This window comes from Sycon ciliatum, chromosome 1 (genome assembly GCF_964019385.1).
Source record: "Sycon ciliatum chromosome 1, ocSycCili1.1, whole genome shotgun sequence".
Taxonomy (NCBI): Eukaryota; Metazoa; Porifera; class Calcarea; order Leucosolenida; family Sycettidae; genus Sycon; species Sycon ciliatum.
This window is the reverse complement of record NC_088643.1, coordinates 22,851,545-22,867,839: the sequence shown is the minus strand read 5'-3', so window position 1 is coordinate 22,867,839 and position 16,295 is coordinate 22,851,545.

The following is a 16,295-nucleotide window of genomic DNA, read 5'->3' as shown; positions in this document are numbered from 1 at the left end:
TTATTTCAGAACACGCTTGTGTAGATTTCCTGCCAGTGCCACTGACATCTCGCGACCTTCAAATAATTATAACTTGCTCGATCAACTCCCGCACTGACTGGCAAATTCGTCAGGTAGCTGTGGATGGATCGATTCAGGGAGATCGAAGGTAAATACATCGAAGCACTTCAAACACGTTTCAAGACGCACTTCAAATTTTGTAATTGTGTCTTGAAAATTGTTTAGAACAATTCGTACTTCAATACGCTGTTGCGAGAATTGTATCCTCTGCTTGGGAGTCTCGACTGTTTTATTGCTGCATGGCTTTCCTCAACACCGTTCACTGTACATGTATCGCGGAACGCAGATTGGATGGCATTGGAGGTGAATTTGATAATTTGTGAGTGTGTCATCAACCAAGTGAGGACATCAAATATCAACAGGGACGCTCCGAAAATCACAAACGCTGCGAAATAGATATGAAATGGTCTTACACACTGGAGGGTATTCCACATTCATTGTGTCATATCTTTAGACTGTCCGAAAGTTTGTCGTGCCGTGCAACTTTCACAGACTAATCCGATAATTGGCATGTGGCCCTACTGGCACACACTCATGCGTATGCCGTTGAGTTTATCTATATGTGCACGCAGATGTGTGTATACATATACAATTTTATTACGTATGCAAAATTAGGCAATCTACATGTACATATATTATGTGTGTGCACTCACTCCTATGACATAGAACGACAGTGCAGGCTATGTAAAGTCGCATGAATGTGTGTCACCCGGGTGTGTACATGCATGCGCGCTCGCGCGGGCGTTTTGTGTGCGCGCCTGGCATGGCATAACGCCGTTCAATATGACTAGTGTTGAACCGTGGTAATTTGCCCCCACCCCCGCTTTTTTCTGCTGGCGTTGGATATGCAACTAATGACATAAACTCGGGTGTTGAAAACGAGTGCCATGCACCACAATGGATTGACAATAATATACGAGTAGCACTGTAAAAGCGCTGGTAATACTCATGTTGCAGCCATGGCAGTTGTGATTAGCTTTCCAAGTCAAGCCTGCTGCAGAAATTATTGCACTCTGACCAGCTGGAGTGGCCCAGGACTGCCCGTTGTGGAGAACAGGAGTGATGCTTGTATATACGCTTGTATTTACATGATGTACGCAGTGTACTTCGAAGTAACGTTAGGTGTATTACTTGTGTGTTCTTCTGCCTGTGCGCGTGTACATGTGCTGGTCAGTGTGGAACCGCCATCCATATCAGATCATACAGCTGCTATCAGTCTCAACAGCTTGTATCTGGCAAATAGGGTTTTAGTGACTCGATTTTGCTTACTGTGTTCAACAGAGTGGCATTGCACACAGCTACTTGATGTAATAGTAGCATCTTGGAAATTTTATATTTTTGATAGTTAGCTTAAGTAGAAACTTCTCCAGTGTGGCTCTTAGTTTCATTACCACGGAGACTAAGCATTCAAGTAATGCACGAAGAACAGTGGCTAGATGTGAAGTGAAAAGCCATTGGACCGTACCCCGTGGAATACGCATTTAGTATAGAAGTATTTCTTGCTATGTTGGCAGCAAACACTGTATATTAAATATAATAATTACATTACCAGTAGAAAGTGCCCAATGTGCATTGCTTCAGCACCATGTTTTGGACAAAGCAGTCAACAAATTCCACATCACTATCGGCTTCATGTTGGAGAAAGTTGTGAAAAACACTAGAGCATACATGTACACTCAATACACATGCTCACATGTATGGCATTTAGTATGTGGGCGACTTCAAAGTTCTATTTTGGTAGTTTGCTTCGGTAGAAACTGTCTAAACTTGATCCAAAGCTCTACCACTATGTTCTGAAGATGTTGCAATCAAGTAATGTAAGACGCGTATCTGCCGCATTGGAGCTAGTTGTGAAAACCTTTAGACCATACACTCAATGCACATGCTCAGCTATGGCATTTAGTATGTGGGCGACTTCAAAGTTCTATTTTGGTAGTTAGCTTTGGTGGAAACTGCTAAAACTTGATCCAAAGCTCTACTACTATGTTCGGAAGATGTTGCAATCAATTATTGTAAGACACGTATCTGTCATATGGTGGAGTCAGGGGTTCTAAGGCGTTGGACAATGTCCCAGTGCAATGTGCTGATTCTTGAAATATGGCATCATTTGAAACTTCAAAGTTTTATTTCACGAGTTACCTTCGGTAGAACCTGCTCAAACTTGCTACACAGTACCATTATTAGGTTATGATAGCATAACCATCAAATACAGGGCAAGTCCAGTGTCAAATACTTGTGGGCGGGGATAATTTGTGGGACGTGTGCGCTGAAATGGGATGATTCCGAAAAGAGAAAAAAGGTCACCTTCTAGCAGAATTCTACCCACTTCTACAGCTTATGCTGATATTTAGCAAGTATACTACTGTCCTGATGTTGGACATCAAGAAAAAGGGGGTAACTACCAGTGCTACGGCCAAAAAAGCGGTTTTCCGGTATTTTTTGGCCGAAATTGGCAATTGTGAGTATGCTATGTTTGGCCCCTCCCCCGAGTGAAACTGGCCGGTAGAACTTGATAAACATTTGTCTCCGTACACTAGATATCCAACGGAACAAAGTACAATCGTTTGTAGCCACGTTTCAAACAAAAAAAATTTGGACCCGAGGGGTAGGAGCCACCTTAAGAGGGAAAGAAAAATGACCAAGGAACTACCGTACAAGTTACGCTATGCACTAATACAGCATACTGCAAATTCCCAAAACGCAGCTCGCCAGATCAAGGCGTGGGTCCTCTTCACTCAGTAGAGACAGAGTCAAGCGAGCTGTATTCCCGGTGCCGAAAACGAGCTCTAGCCTCTAGGCATTGGCGGATAATGCTCGAAAAGGTGGCAGATTCTGCTCGAAAAGCAGTGAAATGATTGGCAGAACCATACAAACCTTATGGCGGACAATTCCTCGAATTCTGCTCCATTTCTTTATCCACATACCAAACATGCATGAAATTTACCAGAAAAAAGTACCGAATTCTGCCAATTTTCTGCCGGCATTATCCGCAAATGCCTAGCGAGCTGATCCCCCCCCCCCCCCCCTGCATGGCAACTAACTACTTCCCCCATGTCTAACTCCCAAGATAAGACGAAGTGAAAATACTGTAGAAGTCATACTGGCTGAAGTTAAAAAAAAATACAGTTTACTATCCACTAACACCACTACTCCAGTTATTGGACAATCAGCTCGTGCGATAACTGATGATTGCACGACAGTGACCAGGAATCCTAACGACACGGGTTACGCTCTAGTACTACCAATCAGCTCTAGCACGTCTTGGATGCGCACTCCAACTGCCTTCCAACTTGGAAGGTTCTACTAACAAGTAACAAAGGAGGGGAAGGTGCGCGCAACCAAGACAATCACAAGCTGAACGTCTCAGACTCTCAGCTGTAGTGTGGAGAACGTTGGCGGATATACTGAAGTACACGCACATCGATGACGATACTGGTGTTCGTGGACGTGTAGTCCATTTGGTCCTTTTTCTTTCCTTTAGTTTAGATATGCAAGGTCTGCAGAAAAGCCGCAGCATTTTATCAATGGAGTTACTAGTCACACTGTGACATTGTGACTTGTGTATCCGATACAGAATGAAATGCGTGTGTTATCGAGGGTACTGTGCACTGAACGTCTGAAGTAACAGTTTGAACTTTCACTGCTGTTATTGTTTGAATTCTTTATTCTCACGATGGCACCATCGCCAATAAGAGATCTTTACTTATATAAAAGAGAGGCACCTGTGACGTGTGTCTGTGTGTGTGTGTGTGTGTGTGTGTGTGTGTGTGTGTGTGTGTGTGTGTGTGTGTCACGCTCCTTATAAAGAAGAGGCACCTGTGACGTGTGTTTTTGTGTCACGCTGAAGCGCTGCGGAGCAGCGCTGCCCTGAGCACGCGAAGCGTGCGAACAGTGTAGCACAGACAGTGTAGCTAGCTAGCGGCCGCAGAAGCACTGAGCACGCGAAGCGTGCGAACGAAGCGTGCGAATCGTGTAGCTAGCTAGCGGAAGCAGCCACAGAAGCACTGAGCACGCGAAGCGTGCGAATCGTGTAGCCACCACCACGTGCTGAGCACGCGAAGTGTGCGAACAGTGTATACATGTACTGATGTAGGTGGTAGCAGACACGATCAGTACGAGTAGCAGTAGCAGCCGCGCGCAGAAGCACTGAGCACGCGAAGCGTGCGAATCATGTAGCCACCTAGTACCTAGCCTAGGCCATACTATTCAGGTAGCACTAGCAGCCGCACAAGCGCTGCGGACCACGTGAACCGTTCTCTGCAAATAGAAACATCTGCAACAAAAGGATACAAAAGATCTGCACTGACTGCACTCTGCATCTGATCTGCAGTGAAGAGCGCATCGCACATTTGTTCGTATTAAAGTTTATGAATTTTTTGAGCCGCCGCAAGTTCATCCGCCACCACTGCACCAGGTGATGGACAACCCTGACCAGCCTCCTGAAGGCGTAACAGACGTCCCTCCTTCTTCTTCCAACGATGAAGAACCTCCCTCACCAGGACTTCAGCGGTCTGGCCACCACCACGTGCTGAGCACGTGTGCTGTTCACATACTTGCTTCACCCGCATGCCACATAATCATTCGGCCAGGCAACGCTGGCCGGTGGTGCTGCTAGTAAGTTTATGAGAAGGTGAAATGCTGCGAGTGGGGTCTTCGTTGTTGCCGTTGCCGTTGCCGTTGCCGTTGTTGTTGTTGTTGTTGTTGTTGTTGTTGTTGTTGTTGTTGTTGTTTGTTGTTGTTATTCAATGTTGTTGTTGTTGGTTTTTAAACTTTTTTTATTTTACTTGGCACATTCAAACGGGATGCCGACCCAATAAAATGATGGCGAAAGCTTAGTTAGCCTAGAAGTGGCTATGGAAGCACATACAACAACAACAACAACAACGGCAACGGCAACGGCAACGACAACAACATCAACGACAACGACAACGACAACAACAACAACAACAACAACAACTACAACAACAACAACAACAACAACAACAACAACGAAGACCCCACTCGCAGCATTTCACCTTCTCATAAACTTACTAGCAGCACCACCGGCCAGCGTTGCCTGGCCGAATGATTATGTGGCGGAGATACGAGACTCGAACTAAATAAATTAATTCGCTCAGCAGAGTCAACTCGAGCGCGTGCATTTTGAACTCGTTTTTAGGGGTTTTCCCTGACTCGCGGCCCACGCAGCTACAGATAGTTTACGTCATCGCAAAGGCATGTTTCTCAGCTCTCCAGGAAAAAAATTTGAGCGATCTGCGATGCAATTTGTTGAAATGGCAGAGAATTTGAGTTGGGCGCTCGCAATGCTGGCTTTGGAGCGCCGTATCGCGCTGCGGCGCTGATTCTGTGGATCGAGTGATGTATTGCTGGCTATCGCTGTGTTCCTCTGGCCAAGAGCTTTCCAGAAAGCCCAAGATCACCAAAATCGGCCAAAGGACACCAAAGTTACGACCAGATAAGTACCTGGGCTCGCGTATGCAGTGCATTTCTTGAAATAATTGTGGGCCCTAAAGGGTTAAAGGTGGTAAGGTACACACCATGGCAGCTGCCTTGAACGGAATCTTTGATTATACCAGTGAACGTAGAAATACATGACTTATCTTGAATAACGTCTCTTTGAATCATTGTTTTGTTGAAGTTTCGGATGCTGCACAATAGGGAGGTTTAGTTCCCACGTAACGGAAACGCGTACGTGGGTGATCCACGTAAAGTGGATGAAGGGCACCCACGTTGCAATGTTGTGTTTAGTCACACGGAACAAACAAAAGCATGAAGCGAAAGGCCAAAACCTGGTCAAAGACGAAGCTACCCCGGCCTAAGAAGCTCATCCAATATTTTGATTTCGTGCTTCGGAAACTTATTCAGCTGAGCACCCTCACAGCTCGCACAATGCGCTCCATTCTGATTTTCACCCACGTTCTGGCGGAACGTGGGTGAGCCTCCATACACGGTATGTCGTGAATCAGAAAACGTCTGTACGTGGGTCACTGAGTATCACGTGGTGCACCCACGTAAAGTACCCACGGATTACGTGGGACTAAACCTCCCTAATGACATGCGCGTACGTGGAAGCATTCACATTGTAGAAGATCATGGGATGATTATTTCCCTACTTCATTCAGTCCTTTGTGTGGTAAATTGAGTAGTAGTAGATTCAAGTAGGAAGGGAGCGTCTCAGCTTTCTCGGACCAAGACCATTCGACTCAGCACCCCGAAGACTACAACTGGTGAAATTTTAATTTTTGCCTTAACTTCCCCTTTAACTTCTGGCCGCGTGTTGCATGTTTCTGAGATTCGTAGATAATGACGCGCGCGTGCATGAGTGTGTGTGTTTATATGTATGTATGCGTGTGAGCATCTGCATGTGCGCATCCACGTGGGTGTGTGCGCGCGCGCGTGTGTCGTGCACATGTACACGTGTATGCGCGTGTGTGTGTGAGCATTTGCATGTGCGCATCCACCTGTGTGTGCGCGCGCGCGTGTGTCGTGCACATGTACATGTGTATGTGTGTGTGAGCATTTGCATGTGCGCATCCACCTGTGTGTATGTGCGTGCAAGCGCGCACGCGTGTGTGTGCGTGCACGTGTATGCGTGTGTGTGAGCATTGGCATGTGCGCATCCACCTGTGTGTATGTGCGCACGCGTGTGTGATGAATGCGCGCATGTTCGCACACATGTATGTGTGTGTGTGTGCGAACAGAGAGTCACATGTGTGTGTGTGTGTGTGCGTGTGTGTGCACTCATGCACACTCGCACACATGTGAGTACACGCTTGCGCGCGTGTGTGGGCGTGCGCGCGTGTACACAAGCTCGTACACATGCACGTGCGCGCATCCACCTGTGTGTGCGCGCGCGCGTGTGTCGTGCACATGTACATGTGTATGCGTGTATATGTGTGTGAGCATTTGCATGTGCGCATCCACCTGTGTGTATGTGCGTGCAAGCGCGCACGCGTGTGTGTGCGTGCACATGTACACGTGTATGCGTGTGTGTGTGTGAGCATTGGCATGTGCGCATCCACCTGTGTGTATGTGCGCACGCGTGTGTGATGAATGCGCGCATGTTCGCACACATGTATGTGTGTGTGTGTGCGAACAGAGAGTCACATGTGTGTGCATGTGTGTGCACTCATGCACACTCGCACACATGTGAGTACACGCTTGCAAGCGTGTGTGGGCGTGCGCGCGTGTACACAAGCTCGCACACATGCACGTGCGCGCATGTATGTTCTATCTTGTTATGTTGCCTATCCCATGCTCTCCTTTGGTGCTGCCACGTAGACGTCTGTCGTAGTTCCTGTCAGAAGTGCATGTGGAACTGGCAGTGATTGTCATTCTACCTTTGTTTCAAACAACGTCTCGTTTTCGAGTTACATGATCTCTCACAAGATCCACAAAGTATTTTGTGCAAAAGCAGCTAGGCTCACCTGAACCAGTGAAGAACGAGTACCGGAACAAACAAGCTGGCAAACTGCAACGGAGTTGACACCACCAGCAGATAAATAGGCCAGGCAGAGTACCGACATGGGTGATGATGATCTTGCACGTCCGGTGACTGGTCACTGGTGCATACGGCTGTGGCACTGGCAGTCAGGACTCAGGGACGCGGAGGCCGACTTGTCAACAAGCAACATCTCGCCTACTCCGAGGCTGCCGGAATCTTCGCTCAACTCGACCTCAGTCAGACCTGGAAATAATACTTTTGAAACTTTGCTTGCACGCGTTGCAGAATTGCCGGAGTAGGCGCGAGTATTATTGTGCACTATTGCTGGTACACACTCTATGTTGCGCTTTTGTCCAGAAGCGCCATGCTTCGTGACTAGTGGACCTGACGATGGCAATACTATTCTCACTTTCAAAGTCAAAATCGTAATGAAATTAATGTATGTCACGCTTTGAGAAAGTAAGCTTGCAGCGTCGTCATCTTCTGGACAGGCGCATAGTCACTGATTTGGAATTTTGAGCGTGCGCACCTCAGAGTACCTACTATACTTCTCAAACCGAGAAGTCGGCTGAGAACGAAAAACATTTGCGCCTAAATGCTTGACAATTGTGAATTTGATCGTCGAACAAAATGCGTCCTCGCAATGTCCGTGCACAGCTTTGGGCCATGGGATGGCCAAGAACTCGAAAGCCCTTCTCTGATAGACCCATAACCCATTGCTGAAGAGATCTTGTACTCCATCTCGCCCGACCTGGAGCGCCACTTTTTTGAAGGTCGGCTCCCTGACTATAATGTTTAGGTCCACATAGTAGTTAGTGCATGTGCATTGTGGATTCTAACTACTGTGGTATAAACTAACTAGTACTTCTAAGATCATGATCGTGCGCTTGAGCTCACAAACATGGGGCGGGGAGGGGAGGGGATAAGAAGGGAGTACTGTACGAGCCGGTCGGTATGTTCTCATGCAGAGGTATGGGACCCCTGCTGCCGAAGGAACTGACTCCTATCTAAGTCTACAATGAAGTACGGGTATGCAGCTGAGTTCATACTACATTGTATTGAGGCCCGGAACTACGGAATACGGAAGACTATCGCCAGGAAAAGAGCAAATGCCAATGAAGGTAAACGTCCTTTTTACTCGCTCCTAATCACCTACAATACAATAGCTATGTCCTCCCGCTGAGCACAGTTGTCCCATCATTATTATGGAGCTAGCTAGCTACCACCCGCACCGGTGCACCGTCCTTACTCTGCACTAGACTAGGCCCTAGCCCGGCTATGTCTTTGCGGCCATGGTCCCTACTCGCCCGAGCCCAAGGCCATGGCCTAATGGCATCATGGTCATCGGCATTTTGGCACTGTGCACGTGTTCAACTTACTGCTTCTGTGGGAATCTGCTCCAACTAACTCAGACTGTTACTTATTTCGGTTACTGTGGATAGTTAAGGGGGCACATCACCCAAAAATTCGCTGAAAAATCGAATTTGTAAATTCATATTGAGTGCTACGTCAGTTGAAAGAGCATGAATAGCTGCAAATTCTCTGAAAACTGTGTCCCTATCTGACCAGCCGTTCAAGAGTTATGGCCGAAAATGTGCCCTTGCAAGGAAAGATTTTTTTGTTGCATGCTGTCATTTGTTGGCAGCACTGTATTTGAATGTGAGCAGACCGTGCGCAACTTGTCGTATTATGGAAACACGCGAAAGTGTGCAGAATTTTGCCCCAAGTCCAAAAAAGTCCAAAAAATCACGTTAAAAAACCACGTATTGGGCTGCACGGCGGCGGGCGAAGCCCGCCGCCGTGCAGCAGGACTTTTGCCAGCACCCTCGTGACGTTGCAGATATGTGGCTTGATTATTGTAGTTGACGTTGATTTAGTGACTTTGGCAAGTTTGAGTCGTGTCAAGAAGTCAGGTAGGATTCAGTACTATAGGCAGTAGTGAAACGTGAGTGGCAGTCTTTGCCGGTTTCTGAGGGCATCCTGGATTTGGTTTGCAGCGCTGTGGAAATGGCTTGCTGTGGAGGTCCCAGCACTGGATGTTGTATCAAAGGTACGACCTCGTAGCACGTGCCAAACCTAAAAAAATTCAAAAATTGCCTTGGGTCTGTGGGAGTCCGTGAAAGAACGCCCACTCGTTCCGTTGTGACAGATTCCAGGGCCACGTTGAGGGGCCCTACCCCACCACCCATGGCTGCTTCTGGACTTGTTTTAGGTTTGGGTCCCGCGCACGAACAGAATGGGCACGAAAATGTGAAAAAAATGTAAATGCATTTGTTTGGCTCCTGGGTGGCTCGCACACCGTAGCACTATGCCGGAAATTTGAGTTTTTCCGGCCTGGAAAGCCTGTCAGTGAGACGCAAGAACTTGTAAATCATGTCCTGAGGGCCAGCATAGTGGCAGGAGTGTGTGGTCAAAATTTCACTCAAATCCACTGAGAAACACCAAAGTTACGGTCAATTGAATGCCATATGAAATTTTTGGGTGATGTGCCCCCTTAAGTTGTCCCTTCTCGGCTTCTGTCCTGATCCTTGACCTTCCTGTACAGCCACCTGCGACAAGCAAAGCAGGATCATCCATACGTCGACTGTGCGCCGAAGCGCTGTAGATAAATCGCAACAACTACCATCATGCTTCAACTTTTTCAAAACATACTCTGGTCCGTACTCATTTTGGACATGAATAGAAGAACGTAACGTCGTTGATGAAACTGTCGGTCCATGACCGGACCATGAGATGGCACAGCTGATGCATGTGGAAGCTCCAGGAAGTGCTGGTACTCTGCGTGTGTGTGTGTGTGTGTGTGTGTGTGTTTGTGTGTGTGTGTGTGTGTGTGTGTGTGTGTGTGTGTGTGTGTGTGTGTGTGTGTGTGCATGTGTGAAGCCAACAGTGCCTGAGGTGGGGTATTCACCGACAGGAGACTTGGTCGGATAGTTACGATGCCGACACTCTCCTCGTCGCCCCCACCTCGGAGTCCTTCGCGAGGCTTTGCAAGCCCGCGAGAGGAGCAAACTACCGCACGAAGACGACGACTTGGAACGACTCAGAGCGTTGGCTCATGGAATGTTCGCTCTGTTGTGGAGAGTGATGGACCAGTTCTAGCGGCAGCCGTGAGAGGAATTGTTTCCGATGATAAGCCAGATCCATCCATAGCTGCTGGAGATGGCTCTCTCGAACGTGGTCCCGCTCGTCGTTCTATATTGTCAGCCCCGTAAGGGGACACGTGACCGTAATGGCAGTGTTTACCAGGACCAGGACCAGGCATGTGTGTGCGTGTGTGTTTGTGTGTGTGTGTGTGTGCATGTGTGTGCGTGTGTGTATGCGCGCGCGCGCGTGTGTGTGTGTGTGTGTGTGAGTGGGTCTGTGTGTGTGCGTGTATGTGTGTGTGTGTGGTGTGTTCATGTTTTGATGTTTTGACCTGTTGAGTCCCATACATGTAGTACGGATATAATCTGTACCAGTGTTCAGTGCATACTTTTGATGTGAAATAAAAGCAATACAAATACAAAAATACTTTTCAAAGTTCACAACCCAAGATCACCAAAATCGGCCAAAGGACACCAAACGGTCCAAAGCAACTACACTGTAGTTACGATCAGATAAGTTAGTATTGGGGGGGGGGGGGGGGGGGGGGGGAGTCACTGTCACTCACTGAGCTTGCACTGATTAAAATTTAAATAGCAGGATGTCAGATGGCGAAAAGCAACACTTTGACAAGCACAGTTCGGGTTCCCTGCTTTGACTTTGCTTTGTCAAACGTTTTCTCAAGTAATTGACAACTTCAGAACTAAATATTGCGACAGAGCTTTCGGCCATATTTTCAATTCAATTGACAACTGTTATAATAGATGATATGCCAAATAAGCGCTCGAAAAGTTGAGAGGGCATGCGATTGATGCGCCCAGGCTTAGCTTGTCAAGTGCACGGGATGTGCAAAGTACACGGATTTTAGGCTTGTTGCGCGCTTACGCGATCAGGTGCTGCACGTGCATGAATGGAATGCATGCAGTTCCACTGTTACCGCATTTTAGCATTCCGTCGGAGAAAATTTTCGGATGGAGAAAAGGAACTTTGACACCTTTGTGCATAGTTTGCTTTCAATTTTTCATTTTGATACCCGGATATGGCAGCAAGAAATAGTACACCAGCAATTGCTTCTCGTTTTGCGAACCCACCTGTGGGCGAAACGATTGCTAGATGGACTTTTGCTCAGCTGAATACTTACGTGAGTGAGAGATACCGGTAGATGGAAAGCGAGATGATTTGTTGCAGAGGTAAGACCGAAAGATTTTATTTTATTCCCAACGCCCCAGAGCCTAGGACAGGGGACAATGATGGCAGTCGGCGCCGAGCAGCGAAAGGGCGATGAAAATCCGTTCCTCCTTCACTGGTCGCTACAGCAGCAAATACCTTGACACCATCTGCATCGGGAACAGAAGAAGCTGCTTCTCCGGTGAAGAAAAAACAGACGCAGAATTTCCCTCCGAGGCCTGGACCCATCGCTCGGATGATTAGCTATGTGGTGTTTCTGCTAGTGCTGTACTCCAGCATCTTCAGAATCGAGAAAGATACCTAACGACACAGAAACCATTCGGGGATGAGTCCTTCTTCTCGCCATTCGTTTACAGTGTTGAGTGTTGCTTCCCAGAGCCAAATAATTCTGGACCGCAGAGATACTTTGTCAAGGCAAAGTGTTGGGCATCTCAAAAGAAGAAGGAGAGCTAAGTGTGTGCTACAGTGCTAAACTAGAGAAAAGCATGTACTCGAAGTGATGTCTGCATATTGCACTTGCACTGCAGCATTGCATGCTCCTTCCACCACATAGTCATTGTTGCATTGCTGCTGACCCTCAACTATTGTGAGGTGAAAGGTCGATACCTGGCATATGCAGCCTAGCAACAACAGCAATGGGGCCCAAGGGCCAAGGAACGTAGTTATGAAAACCCCTTATCAACCACCTGGGCATACTGACACTGGCAACATTGATTTGCCTTTGTACTGGGAAATCCCGCCTTCCTTATCCCACATCACAGAGAAGGTGCTCCTAACAGAGACAATAGCAATAGAGCGCCGTACCCAACGGCAGCTTGGCAGCGGCATATGGCATAGGCTGAGAAGCAAGACCCTGACTGCTTCGCGGTTTCACCTCATCCCTCACCCGAGTGAGATCAGCGTTTCTTCCGTCATTGCTCCAGGCAACCAGTTTCTCATGTGCTTTCGCTATTAGTCAGGGCCAGCACAAATAGGAGTTGTTCTATTTGTATTGTATTTATTATTTTACTAGGGCAATCCCTGCAGACAATACGCCTTTTTACAGGGTGCTCGAGGTAAGTGGGTAAAACAAAGTTGAATGAAAAACCGAGGCTGCATACTACGCCATTACCTATTGCTAAGGAATTTACGTAGAAGGTTGTTATAACATAACAGCCTTCTACGCAGCCTCTGCGGCATGACGAAGGAGGCTGCCTAGCAGCACCCAGATGGAAGAAAACTCCAGCTATCAGAGACCAGGTACTTGCATGTTTTGCAAAGAGAAGCCATGTCGTGAAGAAGCATTAGGTCGGGCTAAAGAGAGGGTGTACTATCCCCTGGTCAAGGCTTCCGTAGCCATGCAGCGTAGGGTGAATATTTGACCTAAAAACAAAGGAAACTCTGCAAAGAGGGGGCTGTGGCGGCAATGCACACATTTATAAAACAAGGCAAAAAGAAGGCGAAATAATTATTTTAAGGTTATAATGGATGGCGACTGGAATATTTTGTGGCGGTGACAAATGGTGGCTGCTGGGTAGCCAAATGTTATCTTGAGACTCCGCTTGAAGCGTCGAATGAGTGTGTTGTGCAAGGTTACTGATATGATGCCTTGTCTTTGAATCTGGATACTAGAACTCAAAACATGCGACTGTTAGTCATTTCGCTCAATCTTGCTACTTTATTCTTGCAGTCACCCATTGCATTGAATACTGTCGAATGCTTCCTCCAGCGTAGGGACAGTATGCCTGGGATATCACTAGGTATGAGTCGTATGTCTTCAGGCAGCTCCTGTGCAGTAGCTCGCGACACGAGGTAGAGCGACGCCGGTTAGCATCAGCCGCTGTTGTCTTGGTGGACCAGATCGAAAACTCCAGATACAAAATGTTTTACCAGTCTTGCTCTGGCGATTTTCTCCCCTTGTACGTAATCTTCTGGCAAGAAATGGTCAGATCACACCACTGTAGTGTCACCTTTTTTTTTACTCTCCTTCTCTTTCCTCCCTTCGAATAGCAACAGTCCATTTCCTTCACAGTTCAGGATGATGGAAATTTATGGAAAAGACGAATACCATTTGCTGGGGCTGGGGAGTAACGCCGGTCACCAGTACATCCTGGAACACAGCAATGGTCGTGGTTAGTCGGCATCCGAAAACAAGACAGCGAAAAATCACTCCAGCCGCTATAAAGCAAGCAAAACTGTTTCTTCTATCCAGATTTACAGCTTTAATTTTTCAGTAATCTCAATGCCGAAGGAAGTGCTAAAACTAGTATTGGTGGAACTGCATGCATTCCATTCATGCACATGCAGCACCTGATCACATAAGCACGCGACAAGCCTAAAATCCGTGTACTTTGCACATCCCGTGCACTTGACAAGCTAAGCCTGGGCGCATCAATCGGATGCCCTCTCAACTTTTCGAGGGCTTATTTGGCATATCATCTATTATTTGATGTGCTTTGGATTTGTTGTAGCTGTCTGCACTGTAGTCTGTTGCAACGGCTGGTTTCGATAGACAAAAAAATAATAATATTCCAGACGGACATCGTAGTGCGACTTACACCTACTTATACACTGTTGTACAATGTCGTTAGTGTGGGTATGACGGAGGCGTGGCCGTGGCGGCGTCCGGCGACCATCGTCACGTCAGTGCATTGTCGATTCTATCTACCGTTACCGGCGTTAGATACATGTAGAATCGACAATGCACTGACGACCATTCATTTTCGCAATGGCATCAAGCGATCACACTATAAACCCATCCTACTGACTAATACGGAGCATCAGCAAATCGAATTTTCGATTTGATTATTCGAATGGCAAAAAGAAAATCAGAGAGAAAATTCGAATGAAAAAGAGGTTCAGCATGTAGCGCAGTCCAGTATTTTCGAATCGAGTTTTTTTTAGCTTGAGCAGTTGAGGACTGGGATTTTGGGATGTGCAATGAACGGAGTTGCTGTTGTTTCTCATTGCCTTTGGGGATGACGCGAAGCGGCGGATGCTTCATCCGATTCAGGCTATTGGCGATAGGATCTCTCTTGGAGACCCCTTGAAAAGGCGGATCTCGGCCGAGCTCCTCCGCTATCCCTTGCATATCAGGAGATTTGCGGACGAATAGGTGAGGGTGGGCCCTACACTGCCTCAGCAGAATGAGATCCATGGTAAGGTCGACCCTCAAATATTTGGCACACTTTGAGTTGCCCTCTCCCTGCGGGGAACTCACGATAGACGCAGATGCCGAGACAACGCCAGCAGGGCTACTGCAGTACTGGGAGCAGGAGGCATACCAGGGCTGGTAGTTGGTGACAAAGCCATGATTCCAGGATACTTGAAATGAAACAAAATGCACACTTGATAAAACGTTTCACAGTTCGAGAGAGAGGAAAGCGTCAAGATTGACAAGAAGTCCTGACTAGTATTAGTACTTTAGTAAGAACTAGTAGCTACATGCGCAAGAATGAGTACTCGTAGTGCGCCGTGTACTAGAGCACGCGCGGAGCATTCGAAAAGTATTCGAAAAGTATTTTCTGTTTGCGGGCATTTTTCAGTCGAACAAAGCCCTAGTTTCGACTGATTGAGTGCTTTTCGTGACGATTCTCGAATTTCATTCGAATATTCGATTTGCTGATGCTCCGTATTGACTGTAGTCTGTAGATCTACATGTCGGACTCGGTGTCACTTTCTCTGGCTTGAAGGTTTCTCATCGACTATGCACCCGTACCGTCCGTTACTCGTATCGCGGGCCAACAAGAAAATAAAAATCAGATCAAATCAACAAACGCTGGCCAGCTGAGCTGTCATGTCTGTCTACATGACAGTCATTTGTGTAGATCTGCTCTCTCTGAACCATGAACAAGGAGACTGTCCACAACTAATACTTGCACAAATCATCATAGACATAGGCAAACTCCCGTCCTAGAAGTAGAACTAGTAGTACTGGCTGGATAGATCCTGAGGCTGAGTCCTGTTCATTGTTTTGGGCCCGCTGGCCCCCGCTACTCTCACCGCGTAGATCTACATCGACTGCAAGCAGCTTAGCTGTGCACATGTGCCTCTGTGGACGGACAGGTACAAGACTAGTGTAGACTGCAGTCAGTGGAGTGAGATTGAGAACGATTACGTGCATCAATCCGAAAGGTTCGTCCTGCAGGCTGTAGACCTGCTCCGTAGAATCTAGTATGTACAGGTTCCTGCACGAGTATGAGGGCAGTACCGCGGAATCCAGCCCGCGCCGCGATAGCGGCAAGGGCTGGATGAGCAGCGGTACTGACCGAGTATGAGTGACTGGAACGTGTTTCCCGTATGCACCCAAGCCAAGGCAAGGAGATCACTCACAATCTTTGACGTTTGAGTTTACATGAACCATTCTGTGACTCGACTCGAGTCCTGTATGACTATGAGGCTGTGACTCTGTGTGAGCTGAGTGAGAGTGACTTCGACAACCGTACACGGACTACAGTACATGACTTTTGCATGTACTTTCACAAGTTTCAGACCACAGAAGCTTGTCATTGAAATGGTAGACTCATGAGTGGATTCTGTCCAC